This window comes from Podarcis gaigeae, assembly GCF_964106915.1.
Source record: "Podarcis gaigeae genome assembly, chromosome: 12".
Lineage (NCBI taxonomy): Eukaryota > Metazoa > Chordata > Lepidosauria > Squamata > Lacertidae > Podarcis > Podarcis gaigeae.
The window spans coordinates 21,101,274-21,114,598 of record NC_139688.1 but is presented as its reverse complement, the minus strand read 5'-3'; positions in this window follow the sequence as shown (position 1 = coordinate 21,114,598).

The following is a 13,325-nucleotide window of genomic DNA, read 5'->3' as shown; positions in this document are numbered from 1 at the left end:
AAAAAGGGAAAAGTTGACAGCTATGATGAAGGTTGTGCTGAGTTGCAGGAGCTGGGCATGTATGTTTGGGTGTTATGAACAGTGCAGTCAAAAGAAGATGAAATGCAGAAAGGTACAGATAGTGATAATTACATTATTATCTGTGACCATTTTTTTTAAAAAGTCATTGACAGCCCAGAAAACCCTAGTGAGCCAATTAACACATGCAGCTTTCTTAGTAGTCTGGAGTCTTGGAACACCAGCAGCAGTAGCAGTAGCAGTTTTGCAGAAACTTAAGGGGGGGGGGGGAATCACTTATATGATTAATTGAAACTGCAGTTGTATACTCAGCTTAACCAAGAATAAGCACCACAGAATTCTTTGTGGTTTACATCTGAGTAAATATAGGATAGGATTGTGTTGTTATGCTTTGGAAGACATGATTTGATAAATTGTTGCTGACTGGTTTAACCTCATTTATTCTGTTGTTTTATTGGGTTTGGTTGTTGTTTTATGTTTTAAGTATTGTAAATAAGATTGCAAATTAATCTTGAAAAGTAGGTTGTTGTTTAATTGTAAAATAAACACATGGCTGGAGCAGGTTAACCAAGCCATCTATGCCAACTTTGCTCTGTCCTGAAAAAAAGAGGGAAATGTTTCAATGTGATATAGATTGTGTACTCACTGGAGAACAACATGATCTCAAATAATTATACAGTACCATTTATATTTACATAATATTGTGAGTGTACATTTTGATTAAAGATAAAATAATTAAAAAATCTTCTAAAAATGGCATAAAGTAGTGTCAGGCTGGGAAGTGGGAAACGGAATTGTGTGCGTTCTTTGCTAGTGATGGCATCAACACATGCCAATAGGTGCTTTTGACAAACTGTGCAACCATATATATATATATAGAGAGAGAGAGAGAGTAGAATTGCTCCTTTGGCTTAAAGCTGAGTTTTCCCAGTTGCAGAACTTATAGCACTATCTTAAAGCATTCATGTTCAGAAATAAGTGCTGCTGAGTTCAGTGAGCTTTAGGCTTCAACCCTATATACTGGACGCAATGGGGTTTCACTTCTGAATATACATTCATAGCATTGCACCACAATCCTAATGCCACTTACCTGGGAGTATGGACCATTGAATTCAATGGAACTTGCTTCTGAGTACATATGGCCTAAATTTAGAATTGCGGATTTATTCTCTGTCAACAGAAGAGAACCTCCTCTGGACAGTGCTCAGCGACTTAGTAAATGTTTAACATTTCCCATGCAAAACCATGTAAGGCTGAACTAAGTTGGTTGTATTTAGTACCCATTGAAATCGATGGGACTTAATCATGACCAAAATGTTCCATCTATCTGAATGGGAATTAAGTGCACCTAACTTCATCAAGGTCCAGCCCACAGTCTGGAATTTTTAAGCCTGATTTTTTTCTTAAATGAGAGGAAACTCTTTAAGTCTGACTCTATAAATGTTGCGAAGAGAGAAATATTACATTAAACAATAACTGGCTTTTTAAAGGCTTATTTAGGACAAATGCCGCATTCAAAAAAAACACAACAAAAACCCACCATGCACAAGTTGACTGTAATATATTTAACAAGGTACATAATGTACATTTGCCTCTTCTTCCCACACAGTCTCTCCTCTGCCAATATCTCAGTTATTGGTCTATTATTACTTTCAATCCTAATTAATACCTTAGGGCTTGTTGGCAGTAGTCAGATATTTCAACGTTATGTTCTATAACCTTACAAATGTGCTGAAGTAAGCAGAAGTTGGGAAAGTGAGGTCCAGGACAGAAGATCGTAGAACTCTTGTCAGATACAAGAGTGCCAAATACAGGCTATAGCTTGAGGCCATGGCTCAAAGTGAAGGGCAAATAACACATACAGATAGGAGCACAACCGGAATGTGACATTAGCTAAACAAGGTGTCTAACTTGCCACTGATTGATGCTACGGAACTGTTAGACATCTTGGGAACACTCTGCTTGAATACTTTCTCAGCAGACACCAGTTCCAGTTCAATCTAGTTGCACTTTGTTGCATGTGGCAGTGGCCGTGGCTGGGGGTGCACATCCCCATCTGCACCAGACCCATCTATCAGGGTACGAGAGGGCGAGGGATAGGATATGAGTCAACACATTATCCACATGGATCCATTTCCCTTGTGGGAAATGATGGATTTCTTTTCCAAATGCCAAAGTTTATTGCCTTTTCGTGTGACTGTTTTCCAAAGAACACGAGGACATCCTGAATCAAGCCAGTGGCCCATCAAGTCCAGCACTTCTGTTCTCACAGAGGCCAACCAGATGTCCGTGGGACACTTGTCAGCAGCTCCTGAGAACAGCAGCACTCTGCCCACCTGGGATTCCCAGCAACTAGCATAATGCCTCTGGCAGCGGAGACGAAACACAACCATCACAGCCAGTAGCCATTGATACTCCATCGTAAAAGGAGTTACGTTATGCTGCTCTCCGTTTCTATAATGTATTTCATCTAGGGTGCGATCCACAACAACACTGTGTGGACAGTTGCCTCCTTGACCACCAAGGCACCAAACGGCCAGCCATATTTGTTGCAACAGCATCCAGCTCTGAACAGTGGGTTTACCCTGAGAATGCATGCAAGTTGTTTAAGGCCACCACAAAAAAATGTTCTCTTTTGTTCTGTCCTATTTTTAAGTCAATGAACTGGGTGGATTCTCAGAGGCAAAAATGACCATAAAGTGCCCTTCATTTAAAAACAACAGTGGGTTACCTGAGACCTGCACCTCCCTACCTTGGTGGTTAAAATCGCTTCTGCTAAAACCACAAGAATAGTACCAGAATGAACTCGGCCAAAGAGCTGGTTTATGGCTGTAGAATTTCCTTGTGTGATGCATAGTTAATTAACCTGTCTCATGTGAAATTTTGTTGTGGTCAAACAGATTCATAGTGAATACATCAATAACTATAAAATGTAACAGGCAAGAATGGAACCTCCAGAAGCAGGTGCAGTATCTCTGATTACCAAATACTGGAGACAAAGAACAAGGAATGGCTATCAGCATCTTGCACAACTTGTGAGCATCTGTGGGGTATCTTGGTTGCTTGCTTCTGCCAAAGCGAGGGTGCTGTGCTGGAATAATCTTTGGACTGAGCCAACTGGGCAATTGTTATGTTCTTAAACTATACTGTCTCCTCGTTATAAAAGCCAAGACAGATCTCTGTGTACTGGCAGCCTTTGCCTCTCTATTCATGGTTTCAAAAGAAATAAATCCTGCCACCTAGATTGCATCTCTGAGACTGAATTGGGAAATAGAACCCTGCTGCCACACTTGGTAGACAAGCTGTACAGACGGGGAACAAATTAAATTGAACCATCTCACTGCCTGGCTGGAAAAACTAAGAAATGAAAAGAAAAATCCAACTTTTGGAAAGCAAGGCTGTTTGGGGTGGGGATGGGGATGTACTCTGTGGGGAAAGCCCTGCCAAAGACACCGACAGAAGAACAGGAGATCTTGGCACCAAAGCAGCACCATACATGCCTTTAATGTAGTAAGGTCTACCAAAGAATCACATGTAAACTATCTCATTCTTTCTTACACACACACACACACACACACACACACACACACACACTTTCCATATTCCATTCCTTAGATCAGAATCTGGAGGAAAAAAAGTTGTTAATGAAAACAAGGTTAACTCCTGTTTCTATTTTCAGAGCTTGTTTAACATTCAGCATGGGATACAGAATGCAAGGCTTTGTGTTTTTAATTAAGGCTCCTTACCCCAAACTTCTGAAACGTAAATCAGCTGCTCTTAGCTAGAGAGCTGGCTCCTAACTCTGGTCCAGCCTTGCTTCATCCTCTCTCCAAGCGGGGGGAATAGATGACAACAAGCAGCTGCTTCTTCAGAATCTACAAGAGGTTAGCAGAAAGCAATCCATACTCAAATATCAGCTGTGTGTGCTGAGGTCATGTATAAATGGAAAGGGTGGAAGCTGAAGTTTCGGAAGGGAGGTCAAACCTATGGCAATAGACCCAAAATCAAAGTTCATGATGAATCCACCTGCACAACCCCTGTTGGGATGAATGAAAGTACAGAATGTTGGGATGAATGAGAGTACAGAAAGATAATGTAAAAAATTATAGGAGAGAAAAAAAGATGAGTGCAACAAGGAGTTAAAGACTAAAAGAAGATGGAGATTTTGTAATCAGATGAGATAACGAATTACCAAGAAACATTATTATTTGAGTGGATTCAGATGTCAGATAGAGCATTTTTCAAAACGAGATCGTGTTTCCTTGGGATTCGCTGTTAAGGAAAACTTTAAAACAGAGACAAGATCTGTAAATGCTTCCAAATATTGAGGTTAGGGGGGCATTGCAAACTGTGTAATGCTATTACTGACTGAAAAGAGCAATGAATCAGTTTTATAAGCATTCTGTCATTAGTGATGCAATCCTTAAATATGTACGTATTTCCCTCTTGTTGCTAGCCAGATTGGTTATTACAGAGATAATGCTATTAGCCTTACAGCAGATTCAGTCAGATTAATTTGCTACAAGCCATTGGTTACCACAGACATACAGATGTACCAACCATCCCATCATCCAGTAAGTAACAAAATCTTCTCACTATTTTTAAAAAATAAAACCGTCTCAAGAATCTCTTCCAGAAACCTATCCCCAGAGGAAATAGGCATGAAACAATACACTGCATAGTGAACAATATCACCCACATTTCTCTGTCCATAATTTTAACTTGCAGGTATTCCAGAGTATCTCCCTTCTAAATATACTGTGGGGATAGCCTGAAGTCTCAAAGGAGTAAATGCCTTCCTCATCACATCAACAACTAATTTTTAAAATAAACTGGAGGACCATAATTAGATTTAACAACAATGCTAACAGAATGGTGAGAACGGCTTAGTTTGAAGATAACATCTAGCTAACAAAAAAAGCTGCATTCTTTAGCTGTATTTTTAATACACAGTTTCTCCAGAATTTCAGACAGAGAATCTTTCCTGTAATGATGCATTGATATGCTTTTTTTCCCTGTTGTGGAATGTTTCAGCACATTTATGTGAGAAAGCGATATTAAAAGTAAAAATAAAACAAATCCCGTATGGCAGGTGTGAAGAACCTCAGTTCCCGGGGCCAAAATCTCTAGGCCTCTGTCTACCGCCCTCAGGACTCTCATTGACTAGACCACGCTGCCTCTCCCCCAGCCACTCAGGTTCCCTTTGGGGAAAGGAACTAGGCATCCTTCTCGTTCATGCCTCACAAAGTCCAAATTGCCGAGACTCTGAAATCAATACTTCCTTCTTGATATTTCAACTTTGTTCTGAGAGGGCTTTGCGAACGAACGCTCTGATCCTGGTAAAGAAGAGAGGAGTCTGTTAAGGGCTCGGTCGAGGGCTGCTGTGCTGGAGACAGTTGCCGGCTGATGTCATTGATGTATGGCACTAGTTTCCTGGTGTTGCATAGTATTCCATCTCTTTGACATACTGCCTTCTGCTTGCCATCTTTCCCTCATTTCCTGCGGTTTGTTTGGCTTTCCTCTTTGCTTTGGTTTTCATTCATACCTCTCTTCCCATATAAAGCACTGGTGATATTTAACGAACTCTTTCACCTGATGAATTGGGCATTATGTGGCCTAGCGGTGGCGAGTCCACTTGGCAAGTGTGCCACACAGATCAAGGCCAAAGTATGAGGTTGCGCCGGTCTAGTGTGCGAGGAAGTACCTATGTAACCCCCATGTTTGGTAGATCAATGCCTAAAGAAGAACCACTTGGATTCAAAAGTTGCCAAGGTCTACTTGTTCCAATGAGAGATAACTTTCACACACACCCAACTCTACTTTTACTGAGGGGTTTACAGTAACTCAGGAAAAAATATTCCCTCAGAGTGTGCAGGCTGATGCTTGGTTGCTTGAGGCAAAGAACAAGATGGCGTCCCTTTCCTCATTCCACACACAGAAGCTGACCAGAATGACAGCTAATCTTACTTCAACGCTGAAAACAGGGAGCTGCCTTAGTAAGACCATTGGTCCATATAGTTCGGTATTGTCTACACTGACTGGTAGCAGCACTCCAGGGTTTCAGGCAGAGGACCCTCGCAACCCTGCTTGGGAGAGACCAGGGATTGAACCCAGAATGTGGGCAAAGCAGATGTTCGCAACTGAGCTATGGCTCTTTCCCACTGATGGTGGGGCAATGTTGTCCACCAAACCCAAGGACAGCAGGCTAGCTTAGAGTAGGGTTGCCATATTTCAGAAAGTGAAAATCCGGACAGAAAGTTGGCAAAGTTGTTGAGATTTTTTTTAGTTCTGCCCAAAGTTGCTGAGCTTTTCTTTTTTTTGCAAAATCGCAAAAATGGAATGTTTTGGAGCTATTTGGATTTTCCAGGACATTTACTTCTGCCGATTTCTGCCAGGACACTGCTTATAACCAAACAATTTAACCCCTGTGTTGCAAACAAAAGTCAGTAATATCCAAGGCAACACGATAACCAAATACAATGATACAGTATCAATATACACTCTTTCTATAATATATGAAATCACATAAACAGAAAACTTGTGAATCTCTGAAAGTCACAAAATATGCACTCTTAATGGATTCTCTTGAAAACATAAAACCAAATAAAGAGACTTATAAGACTTATGTTTATTTGGTTTTAGGTTTTCAAGAGAATCCATTAAGAGTGCAAATTTTTTGACTTTCGGAGATTCATAAGCTTGTAGCTGCAGTATTCCAGATATGTCCAGACATATGGCAACTCTAGCCTGAAGGTCACATGGCTACCTGCTCCCGAGGAGAGCTGTAGCCACTGTCTCTCTGCCCCATCCACTGCTTGCTGCCCCTGTGTCAGCCACCTCACTCTGCCTAATAGTTCATCTGGTTGAAATGAAAGGAAGAACAGGTGTGCGAGGGATGAGACAGGTTCTGGGATCATGGAACTGCAATGCTTGCCCTGTGATCTCCCTAGTGTGTAAGTCAAGAAAATTATCTATGCAATTAAAGGGTGAAAGTGTAGAAAGTGCACTTTTAAAAGTTGTGTGAGAGAGATTGTTTTATGAAAGCCAGTGGCCTCGCCCCCCCTCTAAATTAGCAAATAGTCAAATCTGGCTGATTTGATAGACCCATCTCCTTACCTGATGAAGTGTTCTGCTAACACAGTTTGCTAGTAGAAAGCACATAAACACCAACCTTATAAGAGGTAAAATGCCAATCTTTAAGTGTGTGGTTCTTCAAATAGTACTCAAAATCTGCCACAGTTATTGAGCTGAACTGCATAGCATTTCATTTAAACGCAGTATTTTGTCAGTCCTGGTAACCGAAACTGAGAGCGCCACCTATTGGTGATGCTGGGGAATTCCAAATGGAGCTAAGAGAGCCTTGAAGTCAACTCAAGAAACAGGCAACTAACCTGCTCCTTATGCAGTCCTAGAAGTTTTAGGTCAGGTTCCCCACCCCACCCCCCCATTTCAAAACACTTCTTTTTTTTTCATTTCAAAACATGCTTTGAAATGAAACAGAACTATGAGTATGTGATGTTTCAACACAATGACACTCCATAAATAAGAGTACCATACCTACACATAGGTTGCATTTATACCATAGGTATGAAACTGTAGTTTACCCCTAACAAACAGAACAGCCTAGAGTGACACAGGGGCAGCAAGCGGTGAATGGTGCAGAGAGACAGTGGCTACAGCTCTCCTTGGGAGCCTTCAGGTTAGAGTTGCCATGCGTCTGGACATATCCGGAATACTGCAGCTACAAGCAGTGTCCTTCCTGGCAGAAATCGGTGGAAGGAAATGTTCTGGAAAATCCGTACGTATGGTGTTTCCTCAGAAATAGCTCCAAAACATTCAATTTTTGCGATTTTGCACAAAAAAAAAAAAGGTCAGCAACTTTGGGCAGAACTGAAAAATATCTCAACAACTTTGCCAACCTTGCTGTAATAATATGGCAACCCTACTCTAAGCTAGCCTGCTGTCCTCGGGTTTGGTGGACAACATTGCCCTACCATCCGTGGGAAAGAGCCATAACTCAGTTGCGGCATCTGCTTTGCCCACATTCCGGGTTCAATCCCTGGCAGCTCCCAAAAAAGCTCCAAGGAAGGAGAGTCCACCACTTTCCAAGGGAGTCCATTCCACTGTCAAACAGCTCTTACTGTCAGAAAGTTCTTCCTGATGTTTAGTTGGAATCTCCTTTCTTGTAATTGGAAGCCGTTGGTACTGGTCTTAATCTACAGAGCAGAAGGAAACAAGCTTACTCCATCCTCCATATGACAGGCCTTTAGATATTTGAAGATGACTATCATATCTCATCTCAGCCTTTTCTTTACCAGGCAAAACTTCCTGTACCCAATTCCCTCAACTAGGCTGGGTATACAGCACACCTTTAAAGCACCCTCCCATAGAATCTTTTGAACTGTTGTTGTTTAGTGGTTTAGTCGTGTCCGACTCTTCGTGACCCCATGGACCAGAGCACGCCAGGCACTCCTGTCTTCCACTGCCTCCCGCAGTTTGGTTAAACTCATGCTGGTAACCTCGAAAACACTATCCAACCATCTCGTCCTCTGTCGCCCCCTTCTCCTTGTGCACTCAATCTTTCCCAACATCAGGGTCTTTTCCAGGGAGTCTTCTCTTCTCATGAGGTGGCCAAAGTATTGGAGCCTCGGCTTCACGATCTGTCCTTCCAGTGAGCACTCAGGGCTAATTTCCTTAAGAATGGATCAGTGGCGTAGCGTGGGTTGTAAGCACCCGGGGCAAGGCAAGTAATTTGCACTCCCTAACCCGTGGATTTGCGGCCCCTAACCCCCAGATGTTGTGCCCGGTGCAGTCGGGCCCCCCTGCACCCCCCACGCTACGCCACTGGAATGGATGCGTTTGATCCATTCATTTGATCCATCCATTGTTTGATCCATCCATTGTGAACTGTAGTTTACCCCTAACAAACTTCCTTGGAGCTTTTAAAGCAGTGGTTGGATGGCCATCTGTCATGGATGCTTTTACTAGAGATTCCTGCATTGCAGGGGGTTGAACTAGATGACTCTCAGGGTCCCTTCCAACTCTACAATTATTTAATTCTGTGATTCAAAGCTGCCTAAGTGTTTGAGGCCAGGTTCCTGTGTAAATACTAGGACAGAATATCTACAAACATCATTTCCCTCCCCTCTCATGTTTGTGTTCCCCAACAGGGTGAGGATAACACAAAAGTGAATTGTCCTTTGAGGAATTAAAATGGAAACAGTGCCATAACAGCAACTTAGGAAACTCATAAGTAAGAGGATATTGGACTGATTGAAATGGACAATGAACACATTCTCTGCCGTACACTATTTTTCTATTAGATGCAGAAGGAGCAGTGGCAGCCTGAGGGTCCATTCATTATATATGTAACACTTCTGCAGTTGAATCGTTTTCACACCAGCTGAACGATACTTTAGAGCTAGTTGTTTGCATCCCGTTTGCTGACTTCTAACATTAAAATGACTTTTGCTGTAAATTGGGGGTGGGCAGGTAGCCGGTAGGAGGCAGGACCCGGACTCCACATTTTCAAGGTTGGAAAACTAGATGGGAAATTAAAAATGCTCACACGCATTTCTCCTCTAGAAAACTGAATTAAGACACATTGCCAGAAAGGTACTGCTGAATTTACTCTCATGGCCTCAGAGGACTGGGACTGGCTACCCTGCAGGATGGCCTATGCTTTGATCCTTGGTTGCCACCACCGCTGGGCAGCACCATAGCAATGAGAGCTCAATTTATGCCATTGAAGGGGAGCCATGAGGTGCCTGCAAAGATGCCTTTAGTGGTTCACATGGGCCAGTGACCACATCAGTAGAAGCCAGCCATCAGAGGACTCTGTGCAGATTCAACCATCACATCTATACCTTGGATCCCCCTTTGCACGAGTTACCTGATTGCAGTGGTGGCCAAATTCCAAGCTTACTGACTGCAGTTTATTCACAACTTAATTGGCAGAACTTTCATCAAAACAGAACAAAAACATCAAAGATGCATCCAACAAATTGTTGAAAAGAACTTTAAACAGGATTGAGATCAAACTCTTATCTCTCCCCTGTCCCAAACTCCTCCACAGCCTGAGGCCGTGTGCGTCATTATTTACATCCTACTTCCACGGAGCCTGGGAACAAAGACTCCAACCCACCACCCTTCCAAGATGGCGAACTTGCAATTCAATAGCCTCCCATGTGATCTAAAGTTAAATACCTCATCAGAGCCACCAGAGAACAGTAACAGTTGATTATCAACCTGCCTAGGAGTTTAGAGAGCTCCTGTTGTTTTTCTCACTGGTGAGAGCGTGTGGTGTAGTGGTTAAGAGCGATAGTCTTGTAATCTGGGGAACCAGGTTCGCTCCACATGCAGCTGCTGGGTGACCTTGGGTTAGTCACACTTCTCTGAAGTCTCTCAGCCCCACTCACCTCACAAAGTGTTTGTTGTGGGGGAGGAAGGGAAAGGAGAATGTTAGCCGCTTTGAGACTCCTTCGGGTAGTGATAAAGCGGGATATCAAATCCAAACTCCTCTTTAGCTTCAATGACATCTCCCAGTTAAACCCTTTCAGCAATACACATAGGCATTCGCCATTTCACTGCCAATTAAGCAATTATTCTTAACATAGCACTCCCAGAGCTGGTGTGCCAAGCAGACCTTGCCTGAGAAGGCCAAAGCTTTTTCCACACTGGGTGACCCACCCCCCACGCAGATCCGATGCAGAAAGTGTTTGCTTACTAAACTTGCCTAATAAAATGCTTTCACAAATCCACTTTTGAATGCAGATATTGGGTCACCTTGTGGTGGCTTTTCCATCCCCAAAAAAGTTCACATGGACTAACTGCCCCTCTCGCCGTGCATCCATTATGCTTCCTTTGAGTGCGAAGCTTTCTTCATAAGGCTCTTCTAGGAACAGCCTACATTAAGAAATCTGTTACCTGATGCAGAACTCTCATGTGCGGGATTCCTGGGACCTTTGGAGAAGAAGGAGATTTGTACAATTGACTACAGTCTTTGTTTTCTCTTGTTTTTGTTTTTAAAAAAACACACAGAAAAGATGAAACACACAAGTTACTTGTATTTCATGTAAATTTGGATAAAACATCTGCGTTGCCAAAAATAACAGCAGGAGCTGGCAAGGAACTGTCGAGCAAAAGGGTGTCTGGCACAGAACAAAGAAGTAAAACTAGAACAAATACTAACACAGAGCATAACCCACAAGGCTCCCTCGCTTACATAAAATAGGCATCTGTTCTGACCCATCAAGCTTTAAGATAGGGTTTGATTAAAAAGTGAAGGTGACGGGGGGGGGGGGGAATCTGCTTGTTAAGAGTAGCCTATTAAAATGGAGCTGGCAGATTCCTTCCAGGAGAAGTGCTAGTATGCTGCCTTCAGCATCTTGATAAGAACGGCACAGTGCTGAGTGGTGTAGAACATTATAGCCCAGCCAGAGCTGTAAAATATAATTGGTGAGTCTTTATCTTTCTTCTTGGTGAGAAATTCTATACAGTGCCGGAGGAATGACAACAGAAATGATTCCCGTTAGTCTGCTCAGTTTGGGCCAAAAAATTCTCCTGGCCTAATTCCACAAGGGGTTTTGGGGGGTTATTTTTTAAAGTGTGTGTATGTGTGTAATGAGGCTAACCTAGGGTTTGGCCCTTGAAAGGTAAAAGGCAGGTCACCAAAGCCCTAGAGTGGGGTTGGGCTGTCTGAGCCATAAGTGTGGCTGAGCCACACAATCTCTCTCCCGCTCTGCTATTCCCGAATCCAGGGGAGTGTGCAGAAAAGCTTAAGAGATGACAGACAAGGAGACCGCAGCTTTTCGACTGGGGAGCAGTTTGCTTTCCAAATCTTGGATGTCAACTATGAAAACAGCCAGGGCAGAAATGTTGAGCTGGGCTGGGGCAAGCGGCTTCAGGATTGCCACCCCGGTTGGCAAGAGATGTGACATGATGTCACCCTAACTACTATTTCTGTTATTTGAAAGACAAAGAGCTTAATTGAAGTGAAAAAAAGGGTTTGCGCCAGCCGAGCGCTTTTCAGGAGATTATATTGGTAGGAGTGGAAAAACCAAGGGAATTGAAATGCCTGTAGACAGCGAAGGCAGTAGGAAAGCACCCTCGAACCAGAAAGAAAGAGCAGCAGAAATAGCCAGTGAGGCAGACAGAACAGAAGGCGTGTAGGCAGAGGAAGGGGGGAAATAAGCAAGGAATAGACATATATATATAAACTTTGGCTTACTGAAATGTCAAGGGGAGGTCTAGTGGTCTTGCTGAGGCTGAGTTTGGACATATGCGCCCATCACTTGATAATGATTATAATATCAAGAATTGCCTCATCTATGCCACACTTTCAACATAAAGTTCCCAGGGCAGTTTGCAAAACATGATGTCATTTTTTATATATATAAAAAAGCATTACAGTGGTACCTCAGGTTAGTACTTAATTCGTTCCGGAGGTCCGTACTTAACCTGAAACTGTTCTTAACCTGAAGCACCACTTTAGCTAATGGGGCCTCCTGCTGCCGCCGTGCCACTAGAGCACGATTTCTGTTCTCATCCTGAAGCAACGTTCTTAACCTGAAGCACTATTTCTGGGTTAGCGGAGTCTGTAACCTGAAGTGTATGTAACCTGAAGTGTATGTAACCTGTGGTACCACTGTAATTGCAAAAATAATAATGAAACATCAATTTAAGAGCAGCATTTGAGTAGTAGCTTTTAAATAGGCTTTGTCTTAGCCAGAACAGACACTTAAAAAGTGTCTTAGCCAGAACAGGAAAAATAACACAATAGGCCACCAGGAGAAAGGTGGGACAATGAAGGAGGCCTTCTCTCTCTCTCTCTCTCTCTCTCTCTCTCCTCTCTCTCTCTCTCTCTCTCTCTCTCTCTCGTCTTCCCACACCTCTTATCAGATTATGTGGGCTACCCTAAGGCAAACCTCCATAAATGACTTCATTTCACAGATTGATTTGTAAAAGGTAAAGGTAAAGGTACCCCTGCCCATACGGGCCAGTCTTGACAGACTCTAGGGTTGTGCGCTCATCTCACTCTAGAGGCCGGGAGCCAGCGCTGTCCGCAGACACCTCCGGGTCACGTGGCCAGCGTGACGAAGCTGCTTTGGCGAACCGGCACCAGAGCAGCGCACGGAAACTCTGTTTATCTTCCCGCCGGACCAGTACCTATTTATCTACTTGCACTGCCTGCTTTCGAACTGCTAGGTTGGCAGGCGCTGGGACTGAGCAATGGGAGAGCACCCCGCTGCGGGGATTCGAACCGCCGACCATGCGACTGGCAAGTCCTAGGCGCTGAGGTTTTACCC